Below are 18,824 nucleotides of genomic sequence, written 5' to 3'. Positions count from 1 at the left end.
TCTCCTCATCTCTGTTCTTTTTCGCTCTCAAACACACTCCCACAGCACTAATGTGGGAGGAATGAGGTCAGTCTTTACCCTGAAATAAGTTGTCCTTTTGTGGTGAATCATGTAACCAAGCAACAGAGCTAAAAGTTGTTTTAGCTTTGTTAGATTGTTTCACTCATCAACTCAAATAAACACGAATGTCACCAAATAGCTATACATTATTAATGAATAACATTATATCCATCATGTAACAATGGACTGCTCCATTTCGATGCATTAATTTGAAAGGGCATCCGTACAATTAGTGTGATGCAGGGGATATGTTTAAATGTTGTGCTGTTTTGAGACACAAAATCACCTGTTAATGATTGATAACTTGTGTATTATATCAGCTTTTGTTTTAATAAAATGTTAGTGTCGTCAGCATAAAACTGATTTCTGATAGTGTATTAAACAATTAAGCATTAGAAGCATTACTAATACTGAAACTGTGTCTGCTTCCGGTGGAAAGACACTTTTCCCAGTGTGTAAACCGCAGAAATGAGGACTTGAGACTCAGGTTTGAGTCCCACTTCAGTCCCACAAGCAGGGAATTGAAAATATCGTTCATATGTCTATTTTTTGATATCTCTTTGTCAGCGTTTCAGGTGTTTCCTGTAGTTGTTTGATTATAGAAGCTCCATCATGTGACCTAAATCTACAAACAAACACTTGATTTGACTAGAGTCCAAGTTAAAGACTTGGACTTGTATCTTTTGTGGAAAGAAAGCAGGATATAATAAATCATGGCAAGAACAAAAAAGCAGGTATTATGTATGTTTTCCATAAATAAAGAAATAAATTCTTCTCCCAGTGGACAGGATGTGCCATCCATGAGGGGTTTTTGCCCGGAATGTGCATTTAAGCTTTGTTATCCATGACAGTCCATCCTATTGTCTGGAGGAGCCATCGTCGAGCCTAAACGAGCCCAGTAATGGTTCCCAGCTCCGTCCCCAGGGTCTTGCCCGTTTAAAATCGATTCTCTGCTTGACTGGGGACAGGCTGGGAATGGAGAGAACTGCAAAGTCGGAGAAAGCAGCAAAGGAGGAGGCCGAGATGGGCCACAACAGATAGGAAAGTAGAAAATGACCTGTATGTTTATTAACATGTGATGGAAAAGTATTCATCTGCAGTCATGTGCTGCTTTTTTCATATCAGTTGCACTAACATTTTTCATTTGAGTACCTCAAATCTGTTTAGGATTTGTCTTTAATTTTTCTTAGAGTTCATTTTCTAAAGGATGATGTTCTAAATTTGGTCGGTAATTACAAAAAAACCTCTGTATATTGCGGGGAAAAAGGCTTTTCAGGTCAAAACAGTGAAACCAATCTTCTTGCAGCGTCCTGTTTTGATCATTTCGCTCTCTGTGTGGTCTGGGATAGTTCTGACAGAAGGCAGAACTCTGGGAATGCTAACAAGATGCTAAAGGCGACGTTCCCTTTAGGACAATGAAATCAGTGAAGCAGAGAGCAGAAACTGGACGCCACCTCTGTACTAATCCTTTTAGACAGCCCAGTCCTACATGAACAAAAACTTTCAATGAAACAAAGAAACGGAACACATGAAAAATTGTCTTTTTAATCCTAAATATCACAGACTTAAACAATATTAGAAATACCAACAACCCATTTTTAATACATTAAATGTACATTTTTTTATACTGTAGTACTGTAGTATTTTTTTCTACAGTTTTATACTGCATCTTTGGCAATGTAAGTAACACTTAACACCTTTTGATTTTCATTTGATTTGAAATGGTTTATTTCAAGCAATCAAATAAGAATACTACACAAAAACATTACAATCTTCAGTTATACATTAATACAATGATGTATAAAACTTAGGATAATTAAACATAAAATTAAAGATTGCTTGAAAGGGAGTGGAAGGAAGCAAATTTATATAATCCCACCCCTTTTTTTTTTCTTTCAAAAAATTGCATTTTCATCAGGAGGCCTAATATATGGAATTCATTCTGGCTGTGTTTTTTACAAGCTGCCACCATGTGTTGTGTTGTGTTTATTTATTTTTTTAATGGTACTAACCTAGTAACAGTAACATTTGTTTTAGCGGTATCCGTCTTTTTGTTTTTTTGGTTGTAGTTGCAAACAACGTTGGAAGTTACTGAGTCCAGCTTAAGCCCCCCTTAAGCTACAAACACACTGGACATGTGACGCGTATTCAAGAACGGGCTAAACGTGGGTTCTTGAATCCTTTATGATCATGGAAAAGAAAATGTATTTCTTTGTTTTAATGAGACAGAAACTCCTAGTCAGTATCTTAAACGCTCAGAAAAAGCCATTGAATTGTAATTCCTCATGTCCACTTTCTCCACTGCAACGTGAAAACGTATTTAAAAGCTTGAAGCCACACAGATACACACAGACAGTATCACTGATTGTTCTCCAACAATAGCTGGATCCATACCACCGCTGCAGTGGGTTCTCTAAGAGCATAAAGAGCCCACAGGGAGCGGCCCAGTTATCTCAGATGGGATCTTATTGCAGGATTAAGTGAACAGAAACAGAACCTTTTGACAGTTCCGTGTAGTGTGTGCGTGCCGGCGCATCCGCCTGTGTGTTTGCGAGCATGAGCCCCCTGCTGTGAGCTTATTGAAGGATTTGCCTGAAGAATATGGAGAGGACTCTGTCAGTTGCAACCTTGGCATGTAAATAGCCCCGGCTTTTCACAGCCCGTGTGCTCGTCATCCTCACTGTGGCGGGTCTTATTTGGCTACGTAATTCTTCGACATTGCCGTCATATGACTGCAAATCCTTACAAATACAAGCAGAAACGAGGGGGGTGGGTGGGTGGGAGGAGACACAGGAGGAGAGCCTCTGTGACAGAGCATCAGCTCTCTCTCCCTCTGCCCACCTTTCTCTTTCTCCTCGCAACCTGCACAGGCTGCTGCGGGCTGATCCGCACTCGTGTGTGGATGGAAAGAGAGGGGCGGGGTGGTGGTGGATGGAAGCGCGAGGAGAAAAAGAAGAGGAGTGAGGGAGGTACAGAGGGAGGGAAGCATGACAGGAGCTCCAGGACTGGGAGGAGTGCCAGATCACTGCTAGAGCCAAGAACAGGACTGACTGGACCTGTGTGTCAAACCTGCGCACACACAAATGATATGATAGATGAACAAACACCGTCATGTCACGACCTCTGACACACACACACCAATGTCACTCAACGGAGACAATATCCATAATTCAACGCACTCTAAGTGTGTATATCCCGCAAATCTTTCCATCCCAAGCAGAAATTTGCGCTCCTCTTGCTGCGTTGGGTTGCTGGCATGTGTGTCCTCCTGACTGGAAGCATGTTTAAAGACCTTTAACGGTTGGCTGCGACATTGTTCCCTCTCATTACAGACCAGTGGCACTAATGGCCAGCTTCCTGCACACAATGTGCACCAACATGAGGGATGGATGTTCAAAACAGGCCAATATTTATGGTAGTCACCACTCCCCAGAGACTCATTGCACCACAACACAGGCCACTGCAGCTAAAGTGATTGCAGGGGAGCTTAAGAAAAGGAAAGAAAACCCCATTTTGTTCTCTTTTCCTCTTTATGCAGCGCTCTTTCTTTAACTTTGTAGACGTTTGTGCTTTAAAGTCCCACTCTGATCATACCTTGACCTATTGTACAAGTGGTATTTTAGTTATGATTATGCCGTCTTCAGGGAAAATGGAAAAAAAACTGGACATAGTTTCTGCAGTAGTTCAGTAGAGAGTCGCTTATGAGTTGTGGGCGGGACAGTTGGCACGGAGTTCCCTCGTGTCCCATTATCCCTTTGTTTACACTCTCCTGCTAGCTTACAGCCCCTCACACTCCTAACCTAACAATGGGGGTACAACAAAAATGGCGAGCAATATTGGAGCTATCCAGCCGTACAGTTCTAGGATTCCAGCTCAGACGAGAAAAAAAACAAAGACGTACATGGATCTGGTCAACAAAAGTGGACGCATCAGAATGGAGCTGACTGTAACTTCCATGTCACGTTTGCAAGCTTTTCCAACTGTGTTTTCTCATCTGCTCCTGATTTACATCGATTTGAATAAGGAAATGCTCAGAAATAAAATTTGAATCTTCATTTTCTTTATATGTGTCCTCCAGCATGAGAAAAAGGCCACAAGTACATGTTAAAAACACAGAAAAACACCATTTTCATCAGTGTGGGTCGTTAAGGCTCTCTTCATTTATTTGAGGGAATTTCTTCATCACAAAGGTTAAGCGTTCCAAAAAGACGGCACGGGAGGAACGACTGCTTGAAAGGTCAAGCAGTCGTTCCTCAACTGTGGAACTTAGTCGAGTGTTTTAAAACTCAAGTTAGATGTTTTTATTTAGAAGAGCTTTTGGATTCCCTTCCTCATCTTTTAGCTATCTTTTATTTGTGTTTTACCAATCATACTAGAGTATGTTTTGTTGTATTTACCTACAGTATTTGCGGTTTGTATTAGTTTTATCTTGTTTTAACTTTGGGAGTTGATCTGTGAAAAGTGCTACATGAATAAACTTCTACCTATTTACTCATTTACTTGTTTTAATCTTTACATTTTGTCAATTTTATATTTTGCAATGCAATATATCTTTGGATTTTAGATTTATTTTACGATCTTTTTTTAACCCTTGTGCTATCCTATGGGGTCCAGATGACCCGATCCGTACATTGACGTGTTCTCCTACCATGTCAAAGGGTGATAAACGTGGAGAGGATTTCATGTAATCCATGGACACTAATGAGGTTCACAAATGATTGAAAGGTTCAGCGCACTGTCTTGTGGGGTCTAGATGACCCAACTCCCAATGTTAAAGTGTCTAAGATAGCACAAGGGTTAAGTAAAAATAGTAATAATAGTTTCAAGTTGAACAAATTTCCTCCTTTGTTTTTGAACCATCATCTTTTACACTGCTAAAAATCCCTGCATCTAAGTACCATGACTGCTGGGATTTCATTTCAGCACTTCCTGCCATAAAAATGTAATCATTCAATTACACCTTTAAATGAGATTTTCGTTTGTGAGAAAAGGAGATTTAACTGGTACTTTAGTGAGGGAAGGGACACGGAGGACCATTTCTTTTTTTTTGTTTTTTGTTTTTTTTTGCACCTCATGATTTGGGTCTCTCCTGATATCAGGTCAGTTGAGACTGCTCATATTTCAGTTTTGTCCCAAGGGGTACTGCTACGGTTTACCCAGATCCAATGCAAAGTGACAGCTGAGTGAATGATTCCATTACAGCTGGTGCGGTCCACACAATGGCAAAAGGCAGCGTACAAGCGGCCAGGAAAAATAATATTAATAATAATAACGAGGTCAGAAGTAAAATCCTTTCACATTATTATGCAGGAAATAATCAATGTTGCCCAAATAGTTTACTTTCTCCTATCGGGGCTGGAAGTCATGTTTCTTTGCACTGTGAGGAGCTGTGAGGATATTTTGTCCTCCAAACTTAATGAAACCACATACAGTTTGTCTTCCAAATAGCCAGAATAATCATAATCCAATGGGGCGGGCTAATGTAGAACTCGGAGGTAATCCTTGAAATGATGATGTGTGTGTCTCCGTAAAACTGAGATAAGATACTAGAAATAGGCTCCATTCAGAAAATGTCTTTATCCTTAATAGAGCTGCTAAAGTGTTAGCTGTGGGGAGGATGACTTTGAGGAGACGCCTCTGAAACAGAGGACAAAATGTCTGACAGAAAACGAGGTGGGATGAAAAAATAAAATAAAAATCTCCACATGTTGAATGACAGGGAGTTAATGAAATGCTACAGATTAGATCATGTCGGGATAATGTTTGTGGTCGATCTCATTAGAGATCCACTCACATCTCCATCGGATAATAATGCCGAGAGGCCAGAAAGGAAAATGATCTAAAGCTCTTTGCCAGTGCAACAGACTGTTTTTTGAAAACGACCGCACTTCGTCCATTAACAGCGCGAAACACAGGTTCATGACAGAATCGCAGGCCAACCCATGTAATGCTTCTGGAGGAAAAGCACAGAGCAGAGGCTCTAAAGGGGAAATCATAAGGATAAAGCTCTGCAATTAGCAGCAAGACTGTAAAGACATATGCAACCAACACCAGAGCTTTACTGTCAAATGGATGACAATTATTAGTCATTCAGAAACATGCTAGCAACCTAAAACTGTTAGTCTGTTACTTCTAAAGCTACGGACACACTGGGCATGTCAAGAACACACATTCTTCAACGCACATTTAGCCCATGGTGTTCACCCTGGACAAGCAGGGAGGGCCTTCTTCGTCTTCTTCTTTTTCTACTGTTTACTAGCACATGTCTGCCACCTACAGTTGGAGGAGGCTTGGTGTGAAATGTCAAAGCGGTCCAAATCTCGTGAATCTTTGAAAACACAAGACATTATTAAAAAAAAACAGACACAGGAGCCCAGTACGATTTCTTGCAAGGCGAGCCAGAAACAGACAAGCGAAGGTATGTGGAGGAAAGAAAATCCCGACACAGTAGCCTTCAATGTGTAGGTGGACAAAATTCAAAGTGCAGTCCTAAAAAACAGCAGTTAGGATGATAATAAAGAAAACATACATCAACAATCTTACTCCAGGCTTTTTTCCTTCACAGCTTTATTCCGATAGGTGAAAGACTTGGTGTCAGAGAATTCCAGCAGGACACAAACAGCCAATATTCATTTCTCCAACATGATTAATTTTAAACCAGTTGGTACTTCCGTTAAGGCCATGTCATACAGCCACATTTTGCGTGCATACCACCGATGAAAATTGGTCATAAGTGAATACACGTGGAAAAAGTGAGAAAAGTTCTGGTCGTTATATGAAATTTTCACAGGTGTATCACAAATGATCTACGTTAAAACCACTGACGAAGTACGAATAAACCACGCAAAGAACACGCAAATTAACATAAAAGCCCAATCTAGGCCAAAACATAATTTTAACGTGATATGTGGTCCGTATATGCGATATATAATGTATTCATCGGCGTGAAAAGCCTGTTTGAAATACGTGGAACGGTTGTGGAAAGCCACAAACTTGCACCTCGCAGAATCACGCACAATTGCGTAAGATTTATATAATAGTTGCATTTAAACCATGTAAAATATGAATCACTGCGTAATTCTCAACCGACCCAAAGTTTTGAACAGCTCAAAACTGAATTCACGTCGGCCAAAACCCTTGACGGACGTTTGGGCACAACGACAAATGACAATCGCTACACTTTTACACAAGGATACACTTTTAAATCACGTATGTCACGCGTGTATCACAAAAGACTTAAATGGAAAAAGTGGCTGTGTGCCTTTAAATAAAAGGGACGCTATCCATACGCCACTACCAAATCTACGTTCCTGATTGGCCAAAGTTCAACCTGGTTTAAATTTACGCACACTCAATGGCCATGCATTTTGTACGCTTATATTTATGGTTAAGGTTCTCAAGAAAAATTTTCTAATATCTATAATTCATTAAAGGGAAAAAAAACTCAGAAAATAGTCATTATTGTATTATCAGTAGATAATGACCTTCAAAACTCCAGTTTTGCAGTTCAGAAAAATGTTCTCCAAAGCTCTGCTTCAGCTTAGGACTGTGTCATAAAATGACTGCTTTGCTACAATAGTTATTTTTGTTTCAATAATTCATTTTTTTTTGTCTTTCAGCATATGAAGCGTCTTTTTAACTCCCTAATCATGAACAGATCCCATAAGGATCTTAATAGAGTTCACAGATACAGACTGCAGGACATATTTCTACAGAAACTCTGCAAACTATAAAAAAAAAGAAAAGAGTACTAATGTGCCCCTTTAGTTACATTACGATTTCAAATTAAAGGTGATTACATGCTGCAATAATCCAATACCTTAGAAAGGTCTTTCTCCATTCATTCTCAGACAAATTTAAGGCAGAAAGCTCAACAAGGATGCAGAGACATTTTTTTCTTTCTGCTCCTTCCCTCGGCTCCCCTGGTGGGAATACCAATGTGTTCCAAAGTCAACTGAAAGCTATAACTTCATCAGTGTGTCAGGGGTCTTTAAAGAGGTCTCCTCCCAGTTGGAGACACCAGTCACACCTTCTCATGAAAGTCTCCAGCTGGCATTCCTGCCAGTTTCCCAAAGCCACCCAAACCGGCTGCTCTCAGTATGAAATAACAGCAGCTGTTCTCCAAACTCCTCCCAGATGTTTGATCTTAACAGCCTGTCTTTAAAAAAGAGACACCAGCCACCCTGCTGAGAAAGATCTGCCTTATTCTGAAGAAAACAGGTATTCACGTTGATGGCCCTAGTGACTGTCCAGGAAATGCTTTTGCAGCTTTATTAGATCATGCTGGTTGTACACGAAACGTAAATGAACCCACTCACTGTCACAAGCACAGCCTGGACCTTGTTGTAACTCATGGTATAGAGATTAGCCAGCTGAGTGTCCTTCCTCATATCCCCATCATTCCAGATCACTTTCTAATTACCTTCCAGTTTACATTAGAACATGCTACAGCTTAGAATAACATTTTCTGACCATTTTGTATCTGAGTTTAAACTCACAGATCAACCAATGCTTGGTAACATGCTGAGCAAATGCTCTGAGACCAGCTCCCATGCTGTCCCTCGTCTCTGGCTCGTCTCTGCTCCCACACTTGGTTGTGGACCCTGCCTCTGGCTCGTCTCGCGCCCTTCAGCCGTCCACAAACTCCATTTGGATGAAGCTCATCTGCTGGACTATTTAAGCATGTAGTTGTAGAGTTAGATAAGCTCAGTCGTCTTTAAGGGTTCTGGTACATCGCCTGTCCGTCCTGGGGGGGGGGGGGGGGGGATCCCTCCTTCATGTGGACATCTCTGAGTTTTCTTCCTTTTTTTCCCGAAATCTGTTTTTTTAAGAGTTTTTCCTTACCACGAAGGAGGGTCTAAGGGCAGGGATGTCCCGTTTAGTTTAGCCATTACCTAGTGAATTATATGACCTCATGTTCTTTATGATTTAATGTTTATTATACAAAAACCGGTGTGAAGCCCATTGAGATTGTAATATTGGGCTATATACCGGTAAATAAAATTGAATTGAATTGAAATATCTTTACATTGGTTCTAAACTAAAAAGACCCACTATGACGAAAATCGTGTTTTTGGTGCTTTTACCGTGTTCTTGTAGCGTTTTTCTCATGGATGACATTTATAAAGATAATTGAGTATTTTCTTCTTTCTAATTTGTTGTGACTCAGTTGTTGGAAAAAGCTTCTAGTGGTGATATGGGATCTACAACGGCAAGTCACAGGCTTCCTGCTCGGCTCCATTCTGATGCATCCACTTGCAGACAAATACTTCCATGAACGTCTTTCTTCTTCTGGACTGGCACCTGACTCCAAACTGTACGCCTGAAGAGCTCCAGTATTGCTCAACATTTGTGTTAGGTTGGGGGTGTAAGGGGCTGTAGGCTAGAGGGAGAGAGTATAAGATGAATAGAGGATAGATGACGGAAAGAGCGGGTAGGCTTACTCCACGCCAACAGACCTGACCACAACTTGGAGGCAAATTTCAAACCAACCCATGCTGCTCTGCAGAAACTGTCTTAAAAATGACATAATTTTTTGGTTTTTTTTTTTGCTAAAAGCGGCATAATCATAATTGAAAGACCACTGAGAACACTTATATATCAAAAAATGATTGAAGTGGGACTTTAAGAAAATTTGAAAATATTTAGAGTGAGATCAGAGATTATTGACAGACATTAATAACGTCGCCCATTATGCTAACGTGTGGCTTCTAAACAGTCATATTTTTAGGATTCCCAATCTCTGGTTTTAAATAAATATAGGCTGCAAAAAAATTAGGCCTGAACGCAACATTGAAATTGTTCCCTCAAATTAATAGTTTCAGTCCACAAATTGGTATTTTGTGTGCATAAATAAATGTTTTGTGGGCACAGTTTTAAGTGGGCACAAATTGCTATTTTTTCTGCACAAATTAATTTGTTTTGCTGCAGAAACTAGCATTTTGTGGCAATGTTTTAATATTTTGTGCAGCAAAATTATCATTTTGTTGACTCAAATAACCATCTTATTATCATTTTTGGGCCGAAATCAGCAATCTGTGTGCACAAGTTTGTATTTTTGGTGCATAAATTAGCATTTTCTGGGCCCAAATTAGCACTTTGTGCACAATTTAGATTTTTGCAGTAGTTGATTATAATAAAATATAAATTTGTCTGCTCAAAATAGCATTTAGTAGGCATTAAGTAGCATTCTGTATGTACAAATTAGCAATTTGTGTGCAGAAATTTGTCTTTTATGGCCACAAATTAGTAGTTGATACTAAAATAATAATTTGTGCGCACAAATTGCTAATTTCTGCCCACTAAACGCTCAGTGGTGTGCATAAAATGCTGATAAAATGCTAATATGTGCCCACAGAATAATTATTTATGTGCACATAATACTAAATTGTGGCCACAGAATGCTAAGTTGTGCCTCCAAAATGTTAATAACATGCTAATTTGTGGCCACAAAATAGTCATTTGAGGGAACAATGTTTTTTTAATGTCATTTCCAGGGCTCTGTAATTAAAAAAAAGGTAATTAATGGCAACTAATGAGAAAAGTAGTGATTTTAGACCGACTACCATCCTTCACTCTTCAGGAGCTGATAAGTTTGCAAGCTGTGAGCATAAAAGCTTCATGCAGGAATGTAAGCTGATGACTGAAATGACAAAACTCTGCATTATTTCAAATCCTTCAATGACTGACAGGTTACTATGTAAGATAAAAGGCCGAGCTCTGTTGGCTTCCAGGTCTTACTTTGTCTCCCACCTTTGCAGCCATCAAAGTGAAACTAAACAGAGGTGTTAAGCTACATGAAAGGTACCAGAGGTAGAAGAGGAATTTAAAGCAGACGAGAAGGAGTGCATCGGCGCGGTTAAATCCCTGTTGTTTGTTGAGGAGACGACAATGTGGCAGAGTTTATCGCAGAGGAGATGAAGCAGGAATGAGTTCAAGCATCCGTCACCCAGCGTCGTGTGGTCACTTAAATCAAGGGCCACACTTTGAATCTTTATTTCATCAGGAATCGTATGTCTGTTGTGAGGCTTTTATCGTTTCATTAAGCTAAGCACAGAAATGAGGAGATATGTGATAAAAGCAGTAAAAGCCTTTATGAACAAACAAAAAAACTTACAGTTTTAGGTGTTTTAGGCTTTACTTCTGACCTATGGTTACTTAAGAAAACACAAAAATGATAAAAATAGATGAGAAGATAATAAAAGTAAGTCACTAAATCACAGTGCTTTGGTCTTGACATTAAAAAACAGACTCTACTGCAAAAACAAAATCTCACCAAGTATTTTTGTTTAGTTCCTACTTTATACTAATATTTTGTTACACTTGATTTAAGACAAAACTATTTGTCTTAGAAGGAAATAAAAAAAAATTGTAAACAGAAAATTTGAAACTGAAAAAGATTCAAGATTCATCATTATGCTTTTCAAAGTATGTATTTGTTTATTTTTCATTTTTTTCTTTTGAGTTTTAGCGCCAGTTCTTTTAAGCTTTCACTTTCGTATTCGGTTTTCAAAACTTTTGGCCCCGATTTGGTTCCATACATATGAAGGCCAAGCTCCAAACCACCCGGCTGCTCTGCATCACATCTGCACCGTGCAGAAAACAGAAACTCTAATTCAGTCCCATGAAAGTTCAGCCTGCTCGAAGAATACAATATAATTTAAAATGTCGAGTGATTTCAGGCCTGAAGGTCATCAAACCTGCGCTCGGTTGCTATTGTCTTAATTTGGGATAATGCAGCCTAATTCAGTATGCTTGATCGGCATCACTGGTGGGCTGTTAGTCAAGATGTGTTCACTCTCTGTTTTATTCCAGCTTTATTGAGATTTAATGGGACAAGGAAAACGTTAAGCTTTCAAACACAACAGCTCTGGAATTTTGGCTTTATGCAAAAACACAAAGCGTGTGTGTGAGTCTGCACACGAATGAAGTCGCTAAGACTCTTTTGCTCTCTGGAGCTTCATTAATAAAGGCCATGTCACACATCCACTGGGTGCATTTTGTGCATATTGCTCAGAGGAAAATTGGTCACATGTGAATATACGTGGAAAAGTGAGAAAAGTTGTGGTCTTCACGTGAAATTTTCACAGATATATCACGAATGAACCGTTAAAACCATGGAAGAAGTACGAATAACCCACGCATAGAACACGTAAATCAACGTCGAACATGAACCATGCGTGAACATTGTGCTATTTGTATGTTATTTGTTAGTAATCAGTGCGCCAATGACATAATTTGAACGTGATATGTGTGCCGTATACGCGACATCAAAGTATTACATCAGTGGTACATGTGTAAAAAGTCTGTCAGACATAGATGAACATGTGTGAAAAAGTTGATTTCCTTAACAATTGCATAAAAACTACGTGAAAACTCTATTAACTGCATAAATCTCAACCAACCAAAGAATTTTAAACAGCTCAAAACTGAATTCATGTAAATTCTCTGCATACATCAAGAAGCACTGAATTATGTAAATCACGCGTGTATCACGAAAGACCGAAATGTCATACGTGGAAAATGTGCAAAATGTACATAGTGGCTGTGTGGCACGGCCTTCACAAGACCAGCTAAAAGCTTCTATCACTTGATCCAACTATCCTATCATGTGATTTACAATCTATTATGTGCGTTAATGTAACATATGCCTCGTTACGTTAAGGAACATTTGGAAATTGGAGCCTTGAATAAATCTTCAGCTCCTACATCCAACTGATTATCTGCAAACAAACAATGTTTCGTTGAGTGCATGGCTCTGCGGCTTTCTCCATCTGGACGATTGTGTGTGACAGCTTCCCCTTAAATTACTAATATCAATCTGCCACAGCGGGGGAACTCAGCTGTCACCGGCCCCATGGGGGTCCATGTCAAAGCAGCCAGCCTTCAAAACAAAGCCATCAAAATGCTGAGTCTTCTCATCACCTGATCACAGTAATCTCCACGTTTCGGATATATCAAAATAATGAGCCATCTTGAAAGCTATTAACAGCCAAAAGGAGGGCGGAAAGTAAGGGGTTCTGGGTCAGTTCTGCTCGACTCCGCCCCCTAATCTCCCCCTGCAGCAGGGACTGACAGACGTTAGCACCAAGGGCTCCCAATCTGCTCCCTTGATCAGTGGGAGTCTGCCTAAGCGTATTCTCCCTCCTCTTGACCGGCTGTTTGCCCCCGGCGAAACCATCACTTGCACTCCATCCAGCCGCTTATTGACAATCTTCACCACAGGATCGCTTTTGCTCCTTTAGAAAGCACGGCTTCTGTTTTGTAGCCTAATTCAATCAATGTCAGCAAGAAACACACACACATACAGATGACAGCAGTGACAGAACCCCACAGGTATCCTGAAGAAACCCCCTTTCTGAAGATCAGAGTTCCTTCAGCATTGGTGCTACAAAAAGATCTTTATGTAAACACAAAAGATCATGCACACTATGAAACCAGGCAACGGTAATCACAGAAAAGCTGTGTAGTCAATTATTAGATTCACAGTTGCTGTCATAACTCCCCCGGAGTTAATTTGATTTCCTCTCAGGCTGTATATATCAGTTCCCCAACTGTGTTTATAGCAGACATGGTGTGCACCCTCCGCACTGCAGAGCACTGTGTGTTTAGCCCTGTAGACTTCACAATGAAATTACAGCATGAGGAATGCTTTCAATTCAGCACAATCATCAGGCATGTGAAGACAGCATTCAATTCTGGAGAAGCTGTTAAAGGTGCCCTCAAAAGCTTGACCTACATTGAATTTTTTTCGACACTCCCTTGTTATTTGAACTTTTGTCACAAAACTATTCGATTCCTATCATAATTTGTGGTTCACGATACGATTCATTGCCGATATTGGTTTGTTCTGAACGATCCGATCCACAGACCTAAAATTGAGTTTTAGCCAAAACGTCAACCAGTGGGACTCAGAGGTAAATATCTGGGTACAGTGCAGGTGATGTTTTTCAGATTCCATGTTCCTCTTGGAAGATAATTAAGTGTAAAGGAAATATGTGTCCAAACAAACAAGTAAACAAGAATGCATGTCAAATTCATTCACATTTTGGTTTCCTAAAGTTCAGCACACTGTTTTTCCACATCCAACTAATCCAAAGGGAACATTTTAAGAACATTCTAGCACACTGTATGGTCACGTATTTAATGGCACGATTAAATGAAATGAGTGATGGACTATTCATTTTTTGCTGACATCACATGTGTGATGTCTGCTGTGATTATATATATTGATATAATTGATTTATTTTATTTGGATAAAAATTTCAATGGTTTAAATTGATTCGATTAACAACGTTGCCTCAGACGGATCAATCTAATTGGATGACAGGAAATATGAGTCAATCCATTGATGAAGTCCAATACACCCCTGATAAATACAATGGATTTTTCCTATATTTTAGACAAACAAACTGAATCCAGACCAAAAAAAAACAGTAAGCACAGATATGACAGTTGGTATGATCAAATGTTTTAAACATTGTTGAATGATAGGCCCAAATGTTCAAAGATCATGGCTCTGTTTTCACGTGGCTCATTACAAATATTCCCACTGCAATTAGTGTCACATGCAAATTGGTGTCACACTGAGAGTGGTGCACGCAGCCCAACAGTTCTCCAAATATTTGCAAACCAATGAGAAGAGGACGTGAGTGGAGAGTTGAACAAAAGGAGCCGTGTGTGTGTTTCAGCACCACGGACAGTTCCCCGTGACTCTGCTTCGTCCCAATCGCACACAACTGGGGGATTCATCGGGGCGCCGTGCATCCAGAGAGAAACCCACCAACAAATGTGGCCTGGAGGTTTTTATTATTTATTTATTTATTTATTTATTTATTTATTTATTTATTTATTTATCTATTTATTTATTTATTTATTTATTCAAGAAATTCTACGTGAAGTTTCGGCTCACCTCTAAGCGGGAAAGTGCGCACGTGAGAGCGCACGCGCGCCTTTACGTTCGCTTAGAGTGGATGGAACACCATGATCACGCGGAGAGAACAACTGCTGTCGGGATTCCTGCGTCATGCCTCGGCATTCAAAGTGGTCCCACCCATTGGGCAGCCTCGTCTGTACAGTATCGGCGTTTAGCACACGTGTGCTCCAAACCGGGTCAAGTGTGAAGCCAAGGATTCCGGTTCAAGTCTATTTCCCCCCCCCCCCGCAAGGTGGGCAGGATTTTATTTCATTTTATTCAAATGGAGTTTAAAGGCAACAGTGACGCACTCTCACGCGCAATCATTGAAAATTGTATCAGTCCACGAGAAAGGATCAAGGACGAGCGGCAAGTTTGAGGGTGATCTTTTTATTTTTATTTTTGCGCGCCTCCTTTGCGCAGCTGAGCGGATCCAGCTCATCCAGCGCTTCATCCAGACACTTTGCATTGAATTATACTCAGACACTTTGCATTGAATTATACTGACAGAAGCTGTACTCCCCCCCCCTCCCCGCCCCGTGCGCGCGCGCCTTTAGTTTATCTAAATCCTCTCCCCTTTGAGCTCTGAGCCCCGCAGCCGGGTGAAGGAGACCGCACTGCAGAGGGCTGGAGAATCCCGTGATCGTAGCAAACGCACCATAATAAGCCAACTCTACCAGACTGAAACCAATAATAAAGGAAGAAAAGAAAAGGTAAAAAGGGGGGGGGACAGATAAAGGAGAAGAAGGGGAGGTGGAGGGAATTTAGTCTCACACTGCGACACATCCTTACTTTAATTATTCATCAAATCCTTTTATGAATGTTTAAATCCTCTTTTAACATACTCTTTTGCTGCAGTGGAGCCGAACTATTGAGTTGATTTGAAATGAAAATAAAAAAGAATGGCTGTTTTTTTATAAATATAACTGCCAAAAGTGCGAGACAGAAATGCACTGTCACTCCTAATTACTTGACCATAGAGTCTGTTTGAAGTAAGGCCCCGCAAACTTTCTGAAATGCCACGCAAAAAAAGAAAAAGTGGCGTTTTGTCCGCAGGCAGGAGATGAGGCGAGCTGGCCTACCTTCAAATCGATTCCAAAGCGGTGCGGCGCCGTGTGTCAGTCAGCGGGAAAGGCTTTGGACATCACAACTCCTGGTCAATACAGAAAACAATGTTTCCACGGAGCAGGTGCGAGTCTTTGACCAGGTTGCCCATTCATCCAGGTGAAGAGTTTAAATCCAAACGCAAAGGGGGAAAAGGAGGATTTTTGTTTCTGTCCTGTGAAGAAGTGTGCCAAGCGCGCTCCAGCGCAGATGGGACTTTACGCTTGAAATTAAAGCAGATCAACGCAAGCAAAAAAAAACCAAAAAAAAAACACTACTGGCAGTAAAACATGATTATGGCGAGACGACTTTACGAAAAAGAAAAAGATTTGACCAAAACATCTAACAGACAATTCTCAAATCATGCTCAATTATCCTCTCTCGGTGCGCTTGACCATCCAAAACGCACTCGTTAGTGCGATCCCGGCTCAGCCGCGCCGCCGTGGAGATGGGATGGGGAAGAGGGGGGTGGGTGGGTGGGAGGAAATGTATGAATATAATAGCCAAATCCAATGGGGGGGTTCCTTCACAGCTCCGCTCTGTGGATGCAATGCTCACGATGAGAGGAGGCTCTGCGCGGTCCTAGTGCACCACCCGATAACAGCCAGCCGTGCTGCTGCACCTACAGCCCGTCAGCCTCATCGATTAAACAGTGGAATGGGGGAGGAAGGGGGAGGTCGAGAAATTCCAGCAGACATCTACAACTCAACTCAAAACTGGTCAACTCAGAGGGATGCGCAAAAAGAGGCGCTCGCGCACTGAGGATGGAGGAGCAAAGAAGATGGAGGGATGACAAAGAAATGAAAAGGTTTGTGTGGTTGGGAGGTCTGGTGATTCAATCTTTTTACTTACAAAAAATATATTTTTAAATTTATTTTTCAATAAAATGTATGTTTCTATGCCTTCTGATTCTTTCAATCATTTGAGTTTAGGAGAATTTAGCTTTTAAAGAATATTTAAAAACTTGTGGTCATTTTTTTTTCTTAGGATTAGTGTTGAAATAAAACTTTTTTTTATCTGTTTAACCCTTGTGCTATCTTAGACGACCCCACCCTTACATTGACGTGTTCTCCCTATCATGACAAAGGTGGATAAAGGTGGAAAGTGCCTAGGATGGCACAAGGGTTACGGAAGAGCTGTGATCTTCAACTTTTTTCAGGACGGTTTAATGTCCGACATTATTTTCACGGACCGGTCAGTGCAAAAGTTTCTGTTTAATATTTTTTAGCTTCCTGTTTCTGAAAAACCTAATTTTTTAATTAAAAAAAGCTACTACAAGAAATTCAGTTTAAGAAAATCTGACAACATTCGTAGATTTTTGTTCTGTTTTGTTATTTGCACTTGCCTACCTAATTCACCCATATTCTCCTTTTCCTCTGATCAGAAACATCTTCAGCAGGTTGGCAACTTTTTAAAAAGGAATCTTCATTCAATTGATAATGTTTGCGGCGTCTTTAAACGTAGACTTTGTGATGAAGATTTTATCTAACGTCAAAGTGGATGCCAACAGTCAGATGCTAACTTTAGCTGCAACTGACTTTTGAGGTGTGATGGATAAATAAAACAAAATAAAATGACACAACCATCGTAAAACTGGTATTATTCCATTTTCCATTTATGTCTTTGTTTTCCTCATTTGACCTGGAATCTGGATCAAACTGTACGGCTGGATAGCTCCAACATTGCTCGCCATTTTTGTTGCACCGGTAATGTTAGGTGGGGGCCATGAGGGGCTGTAAGCTAGTGGGACAGAATGTAAACATGATGGATGAAATGCCAACAGTCCCGCCCCTAACTCAGAGGTGAATTTCTGAAAATTTCCAGCTGCTCTGCAGAAACTATGTCCTAGAAAGCAACATTTTTTTTTTTTATATTTAGGTTAAAAAAGGCATAATCCTAATTAAAAGAAACATATATCAAAAGATGATAGAGGTGGAAAAAAGACATTTTACTTATTTGTGTGATCTCATCATCTATGAAGTTGGCTTTAACGTACATAGAAACAAATTAAATCTGACATAAGAAGCTTTTTGTTGGCTCCATCCAAATCTTTCAAATTTTTACGTGTCTTTCATAAACTTGAGGATTTCTCATCTTATCCTCTAATCCATCTAAATCTAAATCATCCTAAGTAATCTAAATTACCGTAATTTCCGGACTACAAGCCGCTACTTTTTTCCTGCGCTTACAGCCCTGCGGCTTATTCAGTGACGCGGCTAATTTATGGATTTAATTAGCGGCTGCCATGTACGTACTTTCGAACTCAGTAAATAGTTTGAATTCTCTATCTCACACCAAGCACAAGGCATTTATATTCAACACACCTCTAAGCAGCCAAACAGCATGGACTTGACTTCAGGTCTTAGACACTTCAGTCATGGTTCAACAAAATGAAACACGCATGCCCGGCCGCATCCCAGAACCCTTTGGTGCCATTAGACCCAACGTGCACCAGATCGCCGCTACAATATGATGAAGCTTTCAAGTTAAAAGCAATCGTTAAAAGCAGCGTAAAAAAGTCCACCGTCACCAACGGGTTTGGAAAAGCCGGTTTGCTGCGTGACGGAGAGAACAGCGCATGGAGTGAATTTACACTCCATTTACGGTTTCTAAGGAAACCGTAAAAGCGGAATTTTGCTTTGAAAAACTCACAGCCTCCATGTGAGCTGGAGACATCTTCTCCTGCTGATTGAGCTGCGGGGCCGATGGCAGTCTGAAGGCTCCCACACGTAACAACGCATCCGCC

The 18,824-nt window shown here is 40.4% G+C and overlaps 1 protein-coding gene across 4 annotated transcripts in view; it reads right to left on the bottom strand.

Moving 5' to 3' along the window:
• il1rapl1a (interleukin 1 receptor accessory protein-like 1a) overlaps positions 1 to 16,625 on the bottom strand; it is a 231,640-nt gene extending 215,015 nt beyond the window's left edge. For 3 of the 4 annotated variants that reach the window (XM_023950645.2, XM_023950644.2, XM_023950646.2), the window contains exon 1: positions 16,057 to 16,548. The gene's annotated coding sequence lies outside the window, so the exon portion shown is untranslated. Of the gene's footprint in view, positions 1 to 16,056 lie in introns of all 4 variants that reach the window. The other variant, XM_023950643.2, reaches the window with a different exon arrangement.
• Positions 16,626 to 18,824: the final 2,199 nt, after the last annotated feature.

Source organism: Oryzias latipes, chromosome 21 (genome assembly GCF_053564925.1).
Source record: "Oryzias latipes strain Hd-rR chromosome 21, Olatipes_Hd-rR_3.1".
NCBI lineage: Eukaryota > Metazoa > Chordata > Actinopteri > Beloniformes > Adrianichthyidae > Oryzias > Oryzias latipes.
The sequence above is the reverse complement of the archived record's forward strand: the minus strand, read 5'-3'. Positions and strand labels throughout refer to the sequence as shown.